Source organism: Palaemon carinicauda, chromosome 32 (genome assembly GCF_036898095.1).
Source record: "Palaemon carinicauda isolate YSFRI2023 chromosome 32, ASM3689809v2, whole genome shotgun sequence".
NCBI lineage: Eukaryota > Metazoa > Arthropoda > Malacostraca > Decapoda > Palaemonidae > Palaemon > Palaemon carinicauda.
In genome coordinates this window covers 76485572-76501864 of record NC_090756.1, presented here as the reverse complement: position 1 = coordinate 76501864, position 16293 = coordinate 76485572, and positions in this window count along the sequence as shown.

Genomic DNA, 16293 nt, shown 5'->3' with positions numbered 1-16293 from the left:
TAAATGATGTTGATATATTGACTCTGAGCATTATTTTTTTTTAATTTATTGGTATGCCTTGATGCATTTATTTTATTTTCTTAACCCTTTTATCCCCAAAGGACGTACTGGTACGTTTCACAAAAGCCATCCCTTTACCCCCATGGACGTACTGGTACGTCCTTGCAAAAAAATGCTATAAAAATTTTTTTTTCATATTTTTGATAATTTTTTGAGAAAATGCAGGCATTTTCCAAGAGAATGAGACCAACCTGACCTCTCTATGACAAAAATTAAGGCTGTTAGAGCAATTTAAAAAATATATACTGCAAAATGTGCTGGGAAAAAAATAACCCCCTGGGGGTTAATGGTTGGAAATTTCCAAATAGCCTGGGGGTAAAAGGGTTAATATGCAACATTAAAGTTTCCCTTTTAAATATAATCAACTTTTAAGAAATGCAAACAGGAAAAAAGCCGGCACAGTAGTTGGTTTGCTTTAATTTTATGATGTATTTGTCTCCCATTTCCATGTTCCCACATTTTGTGTTCATTTTCAGGAATTTTGAGCTGATCCACAGGTTGAGTGACCTCCTTTCCATGTCCCTGTTCTGGTGACCCCATTGCTGATTGGTGTTTAATTACAAAAACTAACATTATGAACCAAATCATATTCATCTGAATCCCACAATATTGTTTTTCACTCCAGGTAGGAATCCTTATTACGCTTCAAATGAGTCACTTAATGTAACTTGGTTAAATAGTCTATAATAGTGTGTGCAATCTTGCGTATCTTTCTTTACATATGTCAACACTCAGCAGAATTTCTGCATATTGCATTTATATGGGTACTATTAAAAAGGAAATTACTGTAGAAAGGTCTATAGGCATTTCATTAATTGCATTTTACTTTCTCTTCTGGAAATAGCTCAAGGTCCAAAATCACCTTTTTTTCTTCAACTTTCCAAAATACTTGGGCACGAACACCATCCGGTCCCTCACCAGTTGGTTCTGGTGTCTCAAAATAAACAGGAAAATACCATGTAAGTCACCATCATTACCTTAACTCAGTATTACTGAAAAAAGAAAAATTAATTGGGAGACATACATTAATGTAGACAAAACACACACTAATGAGATAAAAGAAACATTGATAATAATTTATTTTACTCCCCAAGTAATATTGATATACTATTTTAAGACAAAAAAAGTGCTCACTTTCAGAGGTAAGTGTGTGTGGGTAGGGAAAGCTTCCAAGCTCCCATTCTACATCAAATAGTAGCCAGTACTCTTCAGGTGTAAGACAAAGTTATTTCATCTTACAAATGAAACTTTGTTCTTATCAGTATACAAACTTTTGTCCTTCAATAGAAGTATGACTTCAGTGCAACTTGGAACAACCATTAAATTATTATTGAGGTAGTTACAACCACTTACAGGGGGAGTGGGGGAGCTCCTTAACCTGTCATTCAGAGGATGTACCACTTTTGATTTTGACTGCAACAAGTACATATGCCCTGTCTGCTCTTATGAGTTTCTGGCATTTGATTTCCCCTTTCTCTTTTCAGTGGTGAATTTATAGAGCCTATTAAGGAGACGTGGTTGTGTCTGGGAAAATCCAGCAAGAAATGTGGCAGGGTTGTTGATACCAGTCCTTGATCCTCATCTCCTGTGTACTTTTTGCAGCTGGCATGACTGTTCGCAGTCATCCCTTGTGATGAGTGCAAGTTGTTGTCTCCTCTTCAATGGTAAGAGTTTTCCAAGAAGAACAAGAAGGCTAAGAGGAAACCTTCTTAATTAACTCAAGCTATGCAGGAAACTGTGTCGATGAGAGTCTACAGCTCATAAGTTTCCTCTTGTGAAAATTTATGGTATGTCTCATGCAACTTTATCATCTTGAGACGGGTCCTAGTGAGATTCGTTGGGGTAGAAGACCTCGTCTCACCATCGGGATGCTCTGCAAGGAAAGCAAACATATTAACTTTCCTTAGTGATGGTAATACTCTGCATTTCCTACAAATTTTGCCAATTACTGCTCAGAAGGACGATGACCTGAATTTAAGAGAATTGTGGCCTTCCTTGGGCATTGTTGATGCTTTTTCAACTGGGGAGCTGTTGGAGATTCCTGGCTGGCACCATGGCTATTATGGATATTTTTGGGCTCAAGCCATGACGTCCTAATGGAAGGTTCCTTTAGTAGCTTCTCAAGGGTATATATGACTACAGTGATATTCCCAGAGAATTAAACCAAAGGTTTCACAGAATTCTAACTACTGGCGTGAGTACCTTTAAGATTGCTCCCAAGGGTATCGTATATCATCAGGGACGTATTCTTGACACGCCACATGGCAATCTACACCCCAAATAGCCCTTACGCTTCGAGGGGGAATACGTGGCAGAATTAGAAGGGTAGCCGCAATAAAGGTTACCCTGGTTCCCCTACTACTATCGTATCATGACCGCGCCAACTCCCTCTGGCGGCCATTCCTTTATCTGTAGCGACTCGCTACGGTGGTGTTCCCTGTCGATCTGACATTTTCGATTGATTTCTGGGAATCTTTATGCTTTCTACGGCCTCTTTCTCCATCCAGAAAGTTGAGTATTTATTCTTTACAATATGTAATTTAGTTCCAGCCTCACAATGAATTTAGTATATTTATTGTGTGTGGATCTTTGCCGATCGCCGGTGTCGCCATAGGCACTGTCGTTCTTTGAATATGTGCTATTTAGTTAGCAGAACGACATTCCGGTTTAAATAGCTTAATTGTTATTATGAAAGCTATTTAGGCATTATATATTGTAAAGATATTTATAAGCATAATTTTCCCTTTTCCGTGGCGATCGTATATGTCAGAGTTTTGGTGATTTAGGTAACCGAGATCTCGTCTTGTCTAGGTAACATAACCTAGACAACATGATACTTTCATCATTTCCCCGGTTACCCTTGCGTATCGGTTATCATTCCTGGAGATCGATATCTCCTGGAATTATATTAACCGTTACTAATCTCGCTAGAGATTTATGGGTAATCTCTCTTCCCTCTGAGAGTAGCCTTAGGCTACAACTCTCTGCGTCTGCTTTGAATTTCGAATTCAGGCATTACTAGCCTAGAGTTTTCTGTCTCATCCCTTAACGGCAGACGGCAAGTTTTGGGATTCGATCAGAGCCTCAGAGTATTTAGTCTTTGTCAGCAGTCGGTCGGCGGGGTGATTGCATTCCCCTGCTGGCAGAACTGCCGGCATAGGAGGCTAGCCCTCCCTAGATTACACCTGAAGTGGTCGAATGTTGCTGCCACCTTCTCCCTGTGGTCTTGTAGACTAGTTCTATGCTTGCCGACCCTAGGCTATAGAGTCGTATACTCTTGCGGCCTAGGATGCCGCCGGCGTTGGAACTCTGTTTCTCCCTTGTTGAGAGGAACGGCATGAGCTGCCGTCCCCTTAACTGTTTTAGCACCTCCTAAGCTGGAGAATAGATGATTCTCCTGCCGCTTGTGGTCGTGCCGGTACTGAAACAGAGTTTCTTCAAGGTGTGTAGGTCCGGCAACATTGCTGGTCCCTCCTATACCTCATATAGGACCCTTTCCCCTCCCCTCTCTGTTCTTTTACGATGGCCGAGCCATTGTCTTTCCTCTGCTGGAGTCCTGCAACCTTACCATTGCCAGTGGGTTGCTGGAGCCGTCCAGAACCCCCCTCCTCAGCCGTCAGCTGTCGGCGACTGCTGGCTGCTGGCGGCCATGACGGCTGTCGGCGACTGCCGGCTTCTAGCGGCCTTGGCGGCTGTGGTTTGGGAGGTCCCATTTGTCACCAAGGTTCTCCAGTTCTCCCTTGAACTGCTAGCCACAGTTGCTGTTGTCGGCGTGTTGTTCTGGCCGGCAGTAGACTGGCACAGATAGGTACTGACTCAGTAGGTAGCATACCGACTGTACTCGTGCTGCCGAAGGCTGGCCTACAGTAGTAAGCCGGCAATAGTACTGTGGCTAAATGGAAGTGAACCTTCTTTTCGGAGAAAGGCAGTAAAATTAGACTTTTATATCTTTTATTACTGTATACATATTCAGTAATAGATAGCCTTCACTCCATGCTTTCTCTCTCTCTCTCTTATCTAGCTTGCTAGATGCTCCGGCAATAGCTAGCTAATCCGGCAACATGCCGGCTGAACTACAATATATGTCTATACAGCTAGTCTGTATATTTCCAGTATAGTATATACGGCAGATGAATAACTAACGTATATTTTATACTAGTAGTTATTTCGAATATATCTTGGGTATCCCTGCCCAGATATTTGCTGAACCCAATTCTATATTGATGGAATTATATTTCATCAATATTCTGATTTGAAATCAGTTTCCATTTACCCTGCAATATTGAATTTCGTAAAGGGCTGGTGGTGTGACACCTCTAACCCCTATAGGGGAGAGACCTTATCCCTGAGTTTCCCTGATGAAGAAACTCCCTGATTTAATATTGTAAGGAAGGTCACAGCAAATAGATTGGTTGGGATGCATAAGTATATGTCTTTTATTTTCTGCCGACTGAACTACGGTATAGGTCTATACAGGTAGTCAGTATATTTGCAGTATAGTAAATACGGTAGATGGATAACTAACGTATATATTATACTAGTAGTTATTTCGAACACATCTGATGATGACGGATAACGGTAACGTCATTTGTCTCAATTGGCCCTTTTGGCCGTAGAAATGTTGTCCCAAGGTTAAGGCACTGACAAAAAATCCAAAGATACATTAATTCTCTGGTATGCTTCCATTAGGACATCATGGCTTGAGTCCAAGAAACGGATTTTGAGCGAAGCGAAAAATCTATTTTTGGGTGAGATGGCCATGACGTCCTAATGGACCCACCCTTCTTTTCTATGAAAAGATCTTCACGGTTCCCCCCCTGATCTACTGTATCTGTAGCACCTTGCTCAATGCTACAAGGAATGGCCGCCAGAGGGAGTTGGCGCGGTCGTGATACGATAGTAGTAGGGGAACCAGGGTAACCTTTATTGCGGCTACCCTTCTAATTCTGCCACATATTCCCCCTCGAAGCGTAAGGGCTATTTGGGGTGTAGATTGCCATGTGGCGTGTCAAGAATACGTCCCCTGATGATATACGATACCCTTGAGAGTAATCTTAAAGGTACTCGTGCCAGAAGTTAGAATTCTGTGAAACCTTTGGTTTAATTCTCTGGGAATATCACTGTAGTCATATATACCCTTGGGAAGCTACTAAAGGAACCTTCCATTAAGACATCATGGCCATCTCACCCAAAAATAGATTTTTCGCTTCGCTCAAAATCCGTTTTCTGCAATGACGATCCCGACTTCTGCAACACTCGCGAGGGTGTTGGAGTGCGAGGCACCTGTAGATATGGTCTAGGTAGTTTTGAAATTTCTTTTGGCTTCTTTTGTGGGAACATCATTGTTGGTCTACCAGACCTCAACCTCAACAAAGGTTGGCAAGAGGAAGAACCATTTGTACTACTCTTCTTCTGGTTGAAGGAGTCTAGTGAGGCTATGAGCAATCTCTCTCCTTGTGTGATAGAGAGAGGCGTTGTGCTACTGAGGGCTGACCCAGTACAGAACTAAGCAGACGCACTGTTGGTCATGGTGAAGGCCGCTGCCCTTCTTCCCCTTATGTCAATCTCCCCAGAGATACTAGGGTATCGAATGGAGAGAAGATTGCTTATGGAGTGATCCCATTGCGTGCACACAATACGGAACCAACAATTGGTACGGTTACTCATGCTAGCAATGAGGTATTCTCTCACTTGCTCATAATTGGGAATACGATCCTCCATGTCCTTGTGACTCTGGTCAGAGGAGACGATCATACATGCTCACATAGCAGGGAATGTTCTTCCCTGGTGTGGCTCATCTATATGTCAGGAAGTTCCCACATTGGTGTGCAACCAGGAGTGACCACCCTTGACCATTATCAGTGCTGTATGAGCACCAAGATGGTCTGCCGCTAAATTGCAGTCAGGAGACTAAAGTATGAGGTACAGTACTTCATCTGTATCTGTCTCGAGGAAGTGGATAGGGCCAGAGACGCTTCTGTTTCTGAAGGGGAGGATGATCAGGCCCCACTTCAGGCTCTTCAGGTTATGTCCCCAGTTCCGTCCTTGGTCCGAAGCGTGCTTAGCTTGGAGGAGATAGCTAACTCTCAAGTTGTCTTTGAGACTTCCTCATTTGTTAAAGATGAAGAGGCTCAGGGCTCCTTCTCTCCAAGGATGCCTGATGGCTTATATTCCTACAATTTGTAAGTTTTAAAACTAAATCTTACTAAAATAGATTATTTTTCAAATGTTTCCTTTTGTTAGTGACAATTTTTTCAATATTTTCATAATTCATTCATCCAAGTTGCCTACATCCTTTTCAATACAAAACGGATTTTGAGCGAAGCGAAAAATCTATTTTTGGGTGAGATGGCCATGTCGTCCTGATGGAAGTTCCTTAAAGTAGCTTCCTAAGGGGTATATGTACTACAGTGATATTCCCAGAGAATTTTACCTTTAGGTATCCAGAATTCTAACTCCTGGCACGAATATCCTTGAATTTTCTCTCAAGGATATCGCATAATATCAGAGGACGTATTCTTGACACGCCTCATAGCAATCTGCACCCCTAATAGCGTTTACGCTTCGAGGAGGTGTGGCAAAATAAAAGGGAGCCGTATCAAGGCTACCCCGTTCTTGTACTACTATTGAGTATGATAACAGCGCCATTCCCACGATGGCGGACATTCATTATTTTGTAGCGATTTCGCTCGGTGGTATTCCCTGCTGATCTAACTTTTCGGTCGTTTTAAAGGATTATAAGTATGCTTTCTCCATCTTCTTCTGCCTCTGGAAAGTTGAGTACATTTTAGCTCCTGTTTCAAATCATCATTACTGCATTTATATTTTTAGCACCAAGAAATGTTTGTAGGTGATTCTTAACATAGAAACTAGCGCTCACATCTAAACCTTGTATGTTTTCTGTGTATTCTTTAGACAATTTGAATCTAGTTTTTGTTTTTTATTTTTTGTAGAAAAATAAGCTAAAATCACTCTTCATAATAACTATGACTTTCTTTCAGCAAGATATTCCTGGATAAAACGTATAAGGAAAACTGTCGCAAAAGACTTCGATCGGTTACAGAATGAGTACGGTATATTGTCAGTCATAATGTTTATTTCACCATATTTAAGTTCTTTGATTAATTTATTTAATAATGATATCTCTTCACTAATGAAAGAAAAGTTCCATGAATTGTTTATTGTCCTAAAAGACTCTCTTTCTTATCAATTTAAGTACTAAAGATTGTGAATCAACACACCTATACTTCTTTTGCTGCTAAACTCTCTCTCTCTCTCTCTCTCTCTCTCTCTCTCTCTCTCTCTCTCTCTCTCTCTCTCTCTCTCTCTCTCTCTCTCTCTCTCTCTCTCTCTCTCTCCAATATGTTCACAATTTCATTCCTTATATTTTAACAATTATATCACTTTGTCTAGCATCAGTCCTCATCACCTATCCCGGCCGATCCCGAAGCCCAGTCCTCTCACTGCCCTCCTATTCAAAGAAAAATAAAATCGCTGGTTGGCAGCCCTATGGTCCTTTGCCCGGAAGCAGGCACTACCTATCGTGTGGAGTGTCCTTGAAAGAGAGAGAGAGAGAGAGAGAGAGAGAGAGAGAGAGAGAGAGAGAGAGAGAGAGAGAGAGAGAGAGAGAGAGAGAGAGAGAAAATAAGATCATTTATATAAAAAAATGCTTGAACTACCCTGTCCACTAGAAAGGTAGCAGAAGTTGTGTTGACCTTTCACTTGGAGTGGACAGAAACTATAGGCCACAATAGTGCAATACACAGGGCCATATTGAGACTTGGTGAGTTATTTGAGATAATGGGGTCCTTTATATATCTACACTCCAGATGTCCTAAATCTGCGACAAATTGTCACCGTTTTTTTTTGTTTGATATACTTTATGATTTTTGGGACCTAATAGACATAAGAACCCAATAGTGCTAGTTGAAAGGTTTGTTGCCCCCCACCCCTAAACCTTTCGCTCTTTATAAGAGAATATTACTTTGGCAAAGCTGAAATAGCCATAAGATTTATAATGGTGATATAACGTTACTTTTACATTTTGCTCGGAGTGCGGACATGCCGGCACATCTTGTGCTTCCCCGTTAACTTATTAAAGTGGCTGTTGCTTTCATATCTTTTTCCTTACAGATCTGCTCGTGTTTTTAGGATCACTGTATTGTAGATTTGTCCTGGTGTGGAGGGCCACCTTTGCGGCTCTTTTATGTTGGCCATGGCGACGGATCCCCATGCCCTTTCCCCTTTTTGCAGACATCATACATGTTCCCAGGGGTCTCCTTGTAGTGAGTGTGGGGAGTGACCATCCTTCCAGGGGGTGCGGTTTTGTAGGCGCAGGAAGAAGAAGGCCATAAGGGATTCTTCGCCTTCAGGATCTTCCTCAAAGTCGAAGAAATTCGGACTTCTTATTCCGGCATCTCTTTCCCTCCCCGTTGACTCTGCTCGTTCAGTATCCCCTGAAGGACAATCAAGCAAGAGTGATGGCCAATTAATCCCAAGACAACCCTGTGTTGCTGAGTACCCTGTTGCTTCCCATAGAGAAGCGGCAGTGAGGCCAGGTCCTTTGGGTCCTCTACCTCTGGCCACTATACGTGCTTGTGTCGCCTCTTGTAGGAGCGCATACGACAACTTGTTAACCTACTTTGGTAGTGCTGACGAGTGTACAGCTTTTGCGAGAACTATACCATTGCAATCTTTTATTTGCCTTATCTGCGCCAGCTATAACCCCAGGGGCTCCAACAGGGAAAATAGCCCAGTGAGGAAAGGAAACAATGAAAAATAAGGTATTGTAAGAGCAGTAACAACATTGAAATAAATATTTCCTACATAAACTATAAACACTATACTTGTAACAGAAAGGGAGGAAGAGAAATACGATAGAAAGATGTGCCCGAGTGTACCCTCCAGCAAGAGAACTCTAACCCAAGACAGTGGAAGGCCATGGTACAGAGGCTATGACACTACCTAAGACTAAAGAATAATGGTTTGATTTTGGAGTGTTCTTCTTGAAAAGCTGCTTACCATAGCTAAAGAGTCTCATCTACCCTTACCAAGAGGAAAGTAGCCACTGAACAATCACAGTGCAGTAGTTAACCCCTTGAGAGAAGAAGAATTGTTAGGTAATCTCAGTGTTGTCAGGTGTATGAGGACAGAGGAGAATATGTAAAGAATAGGCCAGACTATTCGGTGTATGTGTAGGAAAAGGGAGAATGATCCAATGTAGTACTGTCTGGCCAGTCAAAGGACTCCATAACTCTCTACCTGTAGTATCTCAATAAGTGGCTGGTGGCCTGGCCGACCAACTACCTGGGTCTTGCTAGCGAACACAAACGAACGGTTGTACGTGTTGGCCTTACTCATGGTTTGCCTAGAACAGGTGACCAGCATGCCGACTCTCGTACTGTGTCAGCTGGTGTCTCTTCATTTGCGAAGGGCACCTTTTGGTTTTCGGAGTTAGTTCAAGCAGTTAGGCAGGCAGTCTTCAGACCAGCCCCACTTCCACCTACAGTACTCGTTCGGGTAATCCTTGTAATCCGCTCAAGATATTAGAATCCCCTGGGATGACTAGTGACCGTAGGCATAGGAGATCTGTCAAAGGACAGGATTCTGTTTTGCCAATCTCTCGCCCTCCTCCTCAAGAGCAGTCTTACAGGTATCAGCAATACCTGGATTCGAAGATCATTAATACATATCTTGACCCTGAGTGGGAAAAATTGTGCATTACACCAATATATCCCCTAGATATCAGAAATAGATTACAGCTGCTGCTTACTACAAGAAGTCAGACTTGATCCTTCTGCCTTGTTCACCTGATGAAGAAACAGTACAAGTGAATCTTCATTAAGCAACAAAGCATACCAAAGCAAGTCAGATTTCTTCCCTCTGGTGACTCCATTTGTTGACTATCCCCTAGATGTAAAAAAAAAGATTACTTCTGCTGCTTACTACAAGAAGTCAGACTTGTTCCTTCTGCCTTGTTCACCTGATGAAGAAACTACAAGTGAAACTTCATTAAGCAACAAAGCATACCAGAGCAAGTCAGATTTCTTCCCTCTGGTGACTCGTTTTGTTGACTATCCTCTTTGTATCAAAATAGATTACTGCTGCTACTTACTAAAAGAAGTCAGACTTGTTCCTTCTGCCTTGTTAACCTAATGAAGAAACAGTACAAGTGAATCTTCATTAAGCAACAAAGAATATCAGAGCAAGTCAGATTTCTTCCTTCTGGTGACTCCATTTGTAGACTATCCCCTGGGGTTCAAAAATAGATTACTGCTGCTGCTTACTACAAGAAGTCAGACTTGATCCTTCTGCCTTGTTCACCTGATGAAGAAACAGTACAAGTGAATCTTCATTAAGCAACAAAGCATACTAGAGCAAGTCAGATTTCTTCTCTCTGGTGACTCCATTTGTAGACTATCCCCTAGGTATCAAAAATAGATTACTGCTGTTGCTTACTAGAAGAAGTCAGACTTGATTCTTCTGCCTTGTTCACATGATGAAGAAATAGTACAAGTGAATCTTCATTAAGCAACAAAGCATACCAGAGAGAGTCAGATTTCTTCCCTCTGGTGACTCCATTTGTTGACTATCCCCTAGGTATCAAAAATAGATTACTGCTGCTGCTTACTAGAAGAAGTCAGACTTGTTCCTTCTGCCTTGTTCACCTGATGAAGAAACAGTACAAGTGAATCTTCATTAAGCAACAAAGCATACCAGAGCAAGTCAGATTTCTTCCCTATGGTGACTCCATTTGTAGACTATCCCCTAGGTATCAAAAATAGATTACTTCTGCTGCTTACTAGAAGAAGTCAGACTTGTTCTTTCTGCCTAGTTCACCTGATGAAGAAACAGTACAAGTGAATCTTCATTAAGCAACAAAACATACTAGAGCGTCAGATTTCTTCCCTCTGGTGACTCCATTTGTAAAAGTATCCGCTATGCATCAAAAATAGATTACTGCTGCTGCGTACTAAAAGAAGTTAGACTTGTTCCGTCTGCCATGTTCACCTGATGAAGAAACAGTACAAGTGAATCTTCATTAAGCAACAAAACATACTAGAGGAAGTCAGATTTCTTCCCTCTGGTGACTCCATTTGTAAACTATCCGCTATGCATCAAAAATAGATTACTGCTGCTGCGTACTAAAAGAAGTTAGACTTGTTCCGTCTGCCATGTTCACCTGATGAAGAAACAGTACAAGTGAATCTTCATTAAGCAACAAAACATACTAGAGCAAGTCAGATTTCTTCCCTCTGGTGACTCCCTTTGTAAACTATCCCCTATCCATCAAAAATAGATTACCGCTGCTGCGTACTAAAAGAAGTTAGACTTGTTCCGTCTGCCATGTTCACCTGATGAAGAAACAGTACAAGTGAATCTCCATTAAGCAACAAAACATACTAGAGCAAGTCAGATTTCTTCCCTCTGGTGACTCCATTTGTAAACTATCCGCTATGCATCAAAAATAGATTACTGCTGCTGCGTACTGAAAGAAGTTAGACTTGTTCCGTCTGCCATGTTCACCTAATGAAGAAACAGTACAAGTGAATCTTCATTAAGCAACAAAACATACTAGAGCAAGTCAGATTTCTTCACTCTGGTGACTCCATTTGTAGACTATCCCTATGTATCAAAAGAAGATTACTGCTGCTGCTTACTAAAAGAAGTCAGACTTGTTCCTTCTGCCTTGTTCACTTGATGAAGAAACAGTGCAAGTGAGTCTTCATTAAGCAACAAAGCATACTAGAGCAAGTCAGATTTCTTCCCTCTGGTGACTCCATTTGTAAACTATCCGCTATGCATCAAAAATAGATTACTGCTGCTGCGTACTAAAAGAAGTTAGACTTGTTCCGTCTGCCATGTTCACCTGATGAAGAAACAGTACAAGTGAATCGTCATTAAGCAACAAAGCATACTAGAGCAAGTCAGATATCTTCCCTCTGGTTACTCCATTTGTAAACTATCCCCTATCCATCAAAAATAGATTACTGCTGCTGCTTACTAAAAGAAGTTTGACTTGTTCCTTCATCCATGTTCACCTGATGAAGAAACAGTACAAGTGAATCTTCATTAAGCAACAAAGCATACTACACTAAGTCAGATTTCTTCCCTCTGGTGACTCCATTTGTAAACTATCCCCTAGGCATCAAAAATAGATTACTGCTGCTGCTTACTAAAAGAAGTTAGACTTGTTCCTTCTGCCTTGTTCACCTGATGAAGAAACAGTACAAGTGAGTCTTCATTAAGCAACAAAGCATACTAGAGCAAGTCAGATTTCTTCCCTCTGGTGACTCCATTTGTAAACTATCCCCTAGGCATCAAAAATAGATTACTGCTGCCGCTTACTAAAAGAAGTTAGACTTGTTCCTTCTGCCTTGTTCACCTGATGAAAAAACAGTACAAGTGAATCTTCATTAAGCAACAAAGCATACTAGACTAAGTCAGATTTATTCCCTCTGGAGACTCCATTTGTAAACTATCCCCTAGGCATCAAAAATAAATTACTGCTGCTGCTTACTAAAAGAAGTTAGACTTGTTCCTTCTGCCTTGTTCACCTGATGAAGAAACAGTACAAGTGAATCTTCATTAAGCAACAAAGCATACTAGAGCAAGTCAGATTTCTTCCCTCTGGTGACTCCCTTTGTAAACTATCCCCTATCCATCAAAAATAGATTACTGCTGCTGCTTACTAAAAGAAGTTTGACTTGTTCCTTCTGCCATGTTCACCTGATGAAGAAACAGTACTAGTGAATCTTCATTAAGCAACAAAGCATACTAGAGCAAGTCAGATTTCTTCCCTATAATGACTCCATTTGTAAACTATCCCTTATGTATCAAAAATAGATTACTGCTGCTGCTTACTAATAGAAGTTAGACTTGTTCCTTCTGCCATGTTCACTTGATGAGGAAACAGTACAAGTGAATCTTCATTAAGCAACAAAGCATACTAGACTAAGTCAGATTTCTTCACTCTGGTGACTCCCTTTGTAAACTATCCCCTATCCATCAAAAATAGATTACTGCTGCTGCTTACTAAAAGAAGTTTGACTTGTTCCTTCTGCCATGTTCACCTGATGAAGAAACAGTACTAGTGAATCTTCATTAAGCAACAAAGCATACTAGAGCAAGTCAGATTTCTTCCCTATAATGACTCCATTTGTAAACTATCCCTTATGTATCAAAAATAGATTACTGCTGCTGCTTACTAATAGAAGTTAGACTTGTTCCTTCTGCCTTGTTCACCTGATGAAAAAACAGTACAAGTGAATCTTCATTAAGCAACAAAGCATACTAGACTAAGTCAGATTTCTTCCCTCTGGAGACTCCATTTGTAAACTATCCCCTAGGCATCAAAAATAAATTACTGCTGCTGCTTACTAAAAGAAGTTAGACTTGTTCCTTCTGCCTTGTTCACCTGATGGAGAAACAGTACAAGTGAATCTTCATTAAGCAACAAAGCATACTAGAGCAAGTCAGATTTCTTCCCTCTGGTGACTCCCTTTGTAAACTATCCCCTATCCATCAAAAATAGATTACTGCTGCTGCTTACTAAAAGAAGTTTGACTTGTTCCTTCTGCCATGTTCACTTGATGAGGAAACAGTACATGTGAATCTTCATTAAGCAACAAAGCATACCAGAGCAAGTCAGATTTCTTCCCTCTGGTGACTCCATTTTTAGTCTGTCACTAAGGTATCAAAAAAAGATTACTGCTGCTGCTTACTACAAGAAGTCATACTTGTTTCTTCTGCCATGTTCACCTGATGAAGAAACAGTACAGGTGAATCTTCATTAAGCAACAAAGCATACTAGACTAAGTCAGATTTCTTCACTCTGGTGACTCCATTCGTAAACTATCCCCTAGGCATCAAAAATAGATTACTGCTGCTGCTTACTAAAAGAAGTTAGACTTGTTCCTTCTGCCTTGTTCACCTGATGAAGAAACAGTACAAGTGAATCTTCATTAAGCAACAAAGCATACCAGAGCAAGTCAGATTTCTTCCCTCTGGTGACTCCATTTTTAGTCTGTCACTAAGGTATCAAAAAAAGGGATTTTGACGAAGGAAAAATCTATTTCTGGGGAGAGACCTGTGACGCCCGGCGAAAAAGTCCTTCTTTGTACTTTTTCTGATATAAATCTTCCAAATATACCAGAGAAAATTAAAAGCATGGAATGCAGAGGTTACAACCCTCGCGCGAGCACCTTGTTGGTGTCGTATATCTAACAAGGGCGTTTGTAAAACACTATTCACAGGCTGTCTTCCATTTAGATAATCCCTTCATCAAAGGGGGAGGGCCGTGACAGGCCCTAGAGAATACAGTTGGGTTACCCTACCGACACCCACCACTCGCGCTCACTAGGTCATCCTTCTGCAAGAACATATGGCTTGGCAAGGAAAGGGTGGGTCCGTACAAAAATAATCGGGAAGGGTTTCGCCGGGCGTCACAGGTCTCTCCCCAGAAATAGATTTTTCCTTCGTCAAAATCCCTTTTCTGGGTCGAACCTGTGACGGCCGGCGAAAAAGTACCAGAGAATGCCTTCCAAGCCCAATAAATTAATAACATAATGAGGAGAATACAATCACCATGTACGACAATACTATGATATAATAAAGTAACCGTCCAATTACCAACCAGCCAAATGACATAGGGAACGTAAGGTTAAATAATAATGACGACAAGGAACCAACTGAGTGTCGAATCGCAAAAGGCATCAAACCTTACATGTCTAAGTATATCTAAACATTAAAGGAACGGTAACTACAATAACAGTTAAACCATAGGAATTAAACATGGCAAATATCATAGGGCTAACGAACTACCAAGGAGAGCGGCGACGTGGTGTGAGTGGCGGGTAGGAGGGAGAAGAGAAGAGATGGAAGAAAGGAAGAAGAGGAGATTAATGGGGAGAGATAAGGCTCCCCTCTGCCATCGTTGAGTATTTAAGGGCCTGTAAGATCTTTAGATATTGGCGTTTGACAACCATAGGGGATTTCCAACCCGTATATTTTTTTTAAAATCATCAAAGTCCCTGTTCTGGAAATCATTGTTGGAGGCATCTACTGTCCGTATATCATGAGCCTGGGGAAATGATTCCGGATTAGTATGTTTAATGAAGTAGAGGATTTGTTGCCTGATACCGTGAATGGAAATAGTACCCCCTTGTTCCCTGATAACCAAGGAGCCAGACGAGCGGGTGGCAGTTCTAGCTAAAAAGGGGCTTGAGAGTGTGACTGTACACGGAGAAAAATCCTGGGGATGAAGAATAATCTTCCGAGAGGAGCACCTATTTTGCGGATCCTCATTTTTTAGCTAGGGAAGCTTTGTCTGGAAAGGAGTACTTCGGCTGAAGGGAGGAAATCTATGTTTTCCGGGTTTCGTGAGAGCTGCTAGTTCTGATGTTCCATCACCTGAGGCCATAGCCGTTAGAAATAAAGTCTTCCTAAGAAGAGTGATATAAGAGCAGGATTCATTGTCCGTGTCCATCGCAAGTTTGAGAACATCGTTCATAGACCAAGAGTCCTTTTGTGGCCGAACCGAAGGTCGAAGCCTAGCACATGTTTTTGGGGTTGATGAGAAATAGGAATCAGCTAGGTTAATGTTGAACCCAACAAGGCAGATCTTCTTCAAAGCTGACTTGATGGTGGTTAAAGTGCTAACTGTTAGGCCTTTGTCAAATAGGAACCTCAAGAAAGAGATGGCTAAATGCGGGGACATACGAGTATGGTCTGCACTCTTAGGGGACCTACTAGTTGTTAACGGCCGAATCATATTGGCGAATTGTCGAGTCCCTTTTTTGTCCCATTCGATGAAGAGATCGTTTCCGGTTCAATGTTCGCATCTCTACGAGCTGCCAACTTCCTGTAGTCCACAAAGTTAGAGTTTTGGCTATCCTTGAGTAATCTGACACAGTGAGTTTGGATACTCGGGTCAGTTTGAGGAACGGGATCCGGATGGGACTGAGTTTCAACTCGAGGAGGAGAGGAAACCAACTGTTCTTGGCCAGTGAGGTGGTACTAAAGCTACTGCGCCCGGGAAGGAGCGTAGTTTGTGTAAAAGTTTTTAGAAGATTCCCTGGGGGAGATAGGGAAATCTTCTTCTAATGGTTCCAATCCCGGGGTAATGCGTCCATGGCATAAGCCCGAGGGTCCAGGGTTGGGGTCACATAACAAGGAAGTTAGTGATTCATCTGAGTTGCGAATAGATCTACCTGGAGGCCTGGAACGAGCCTG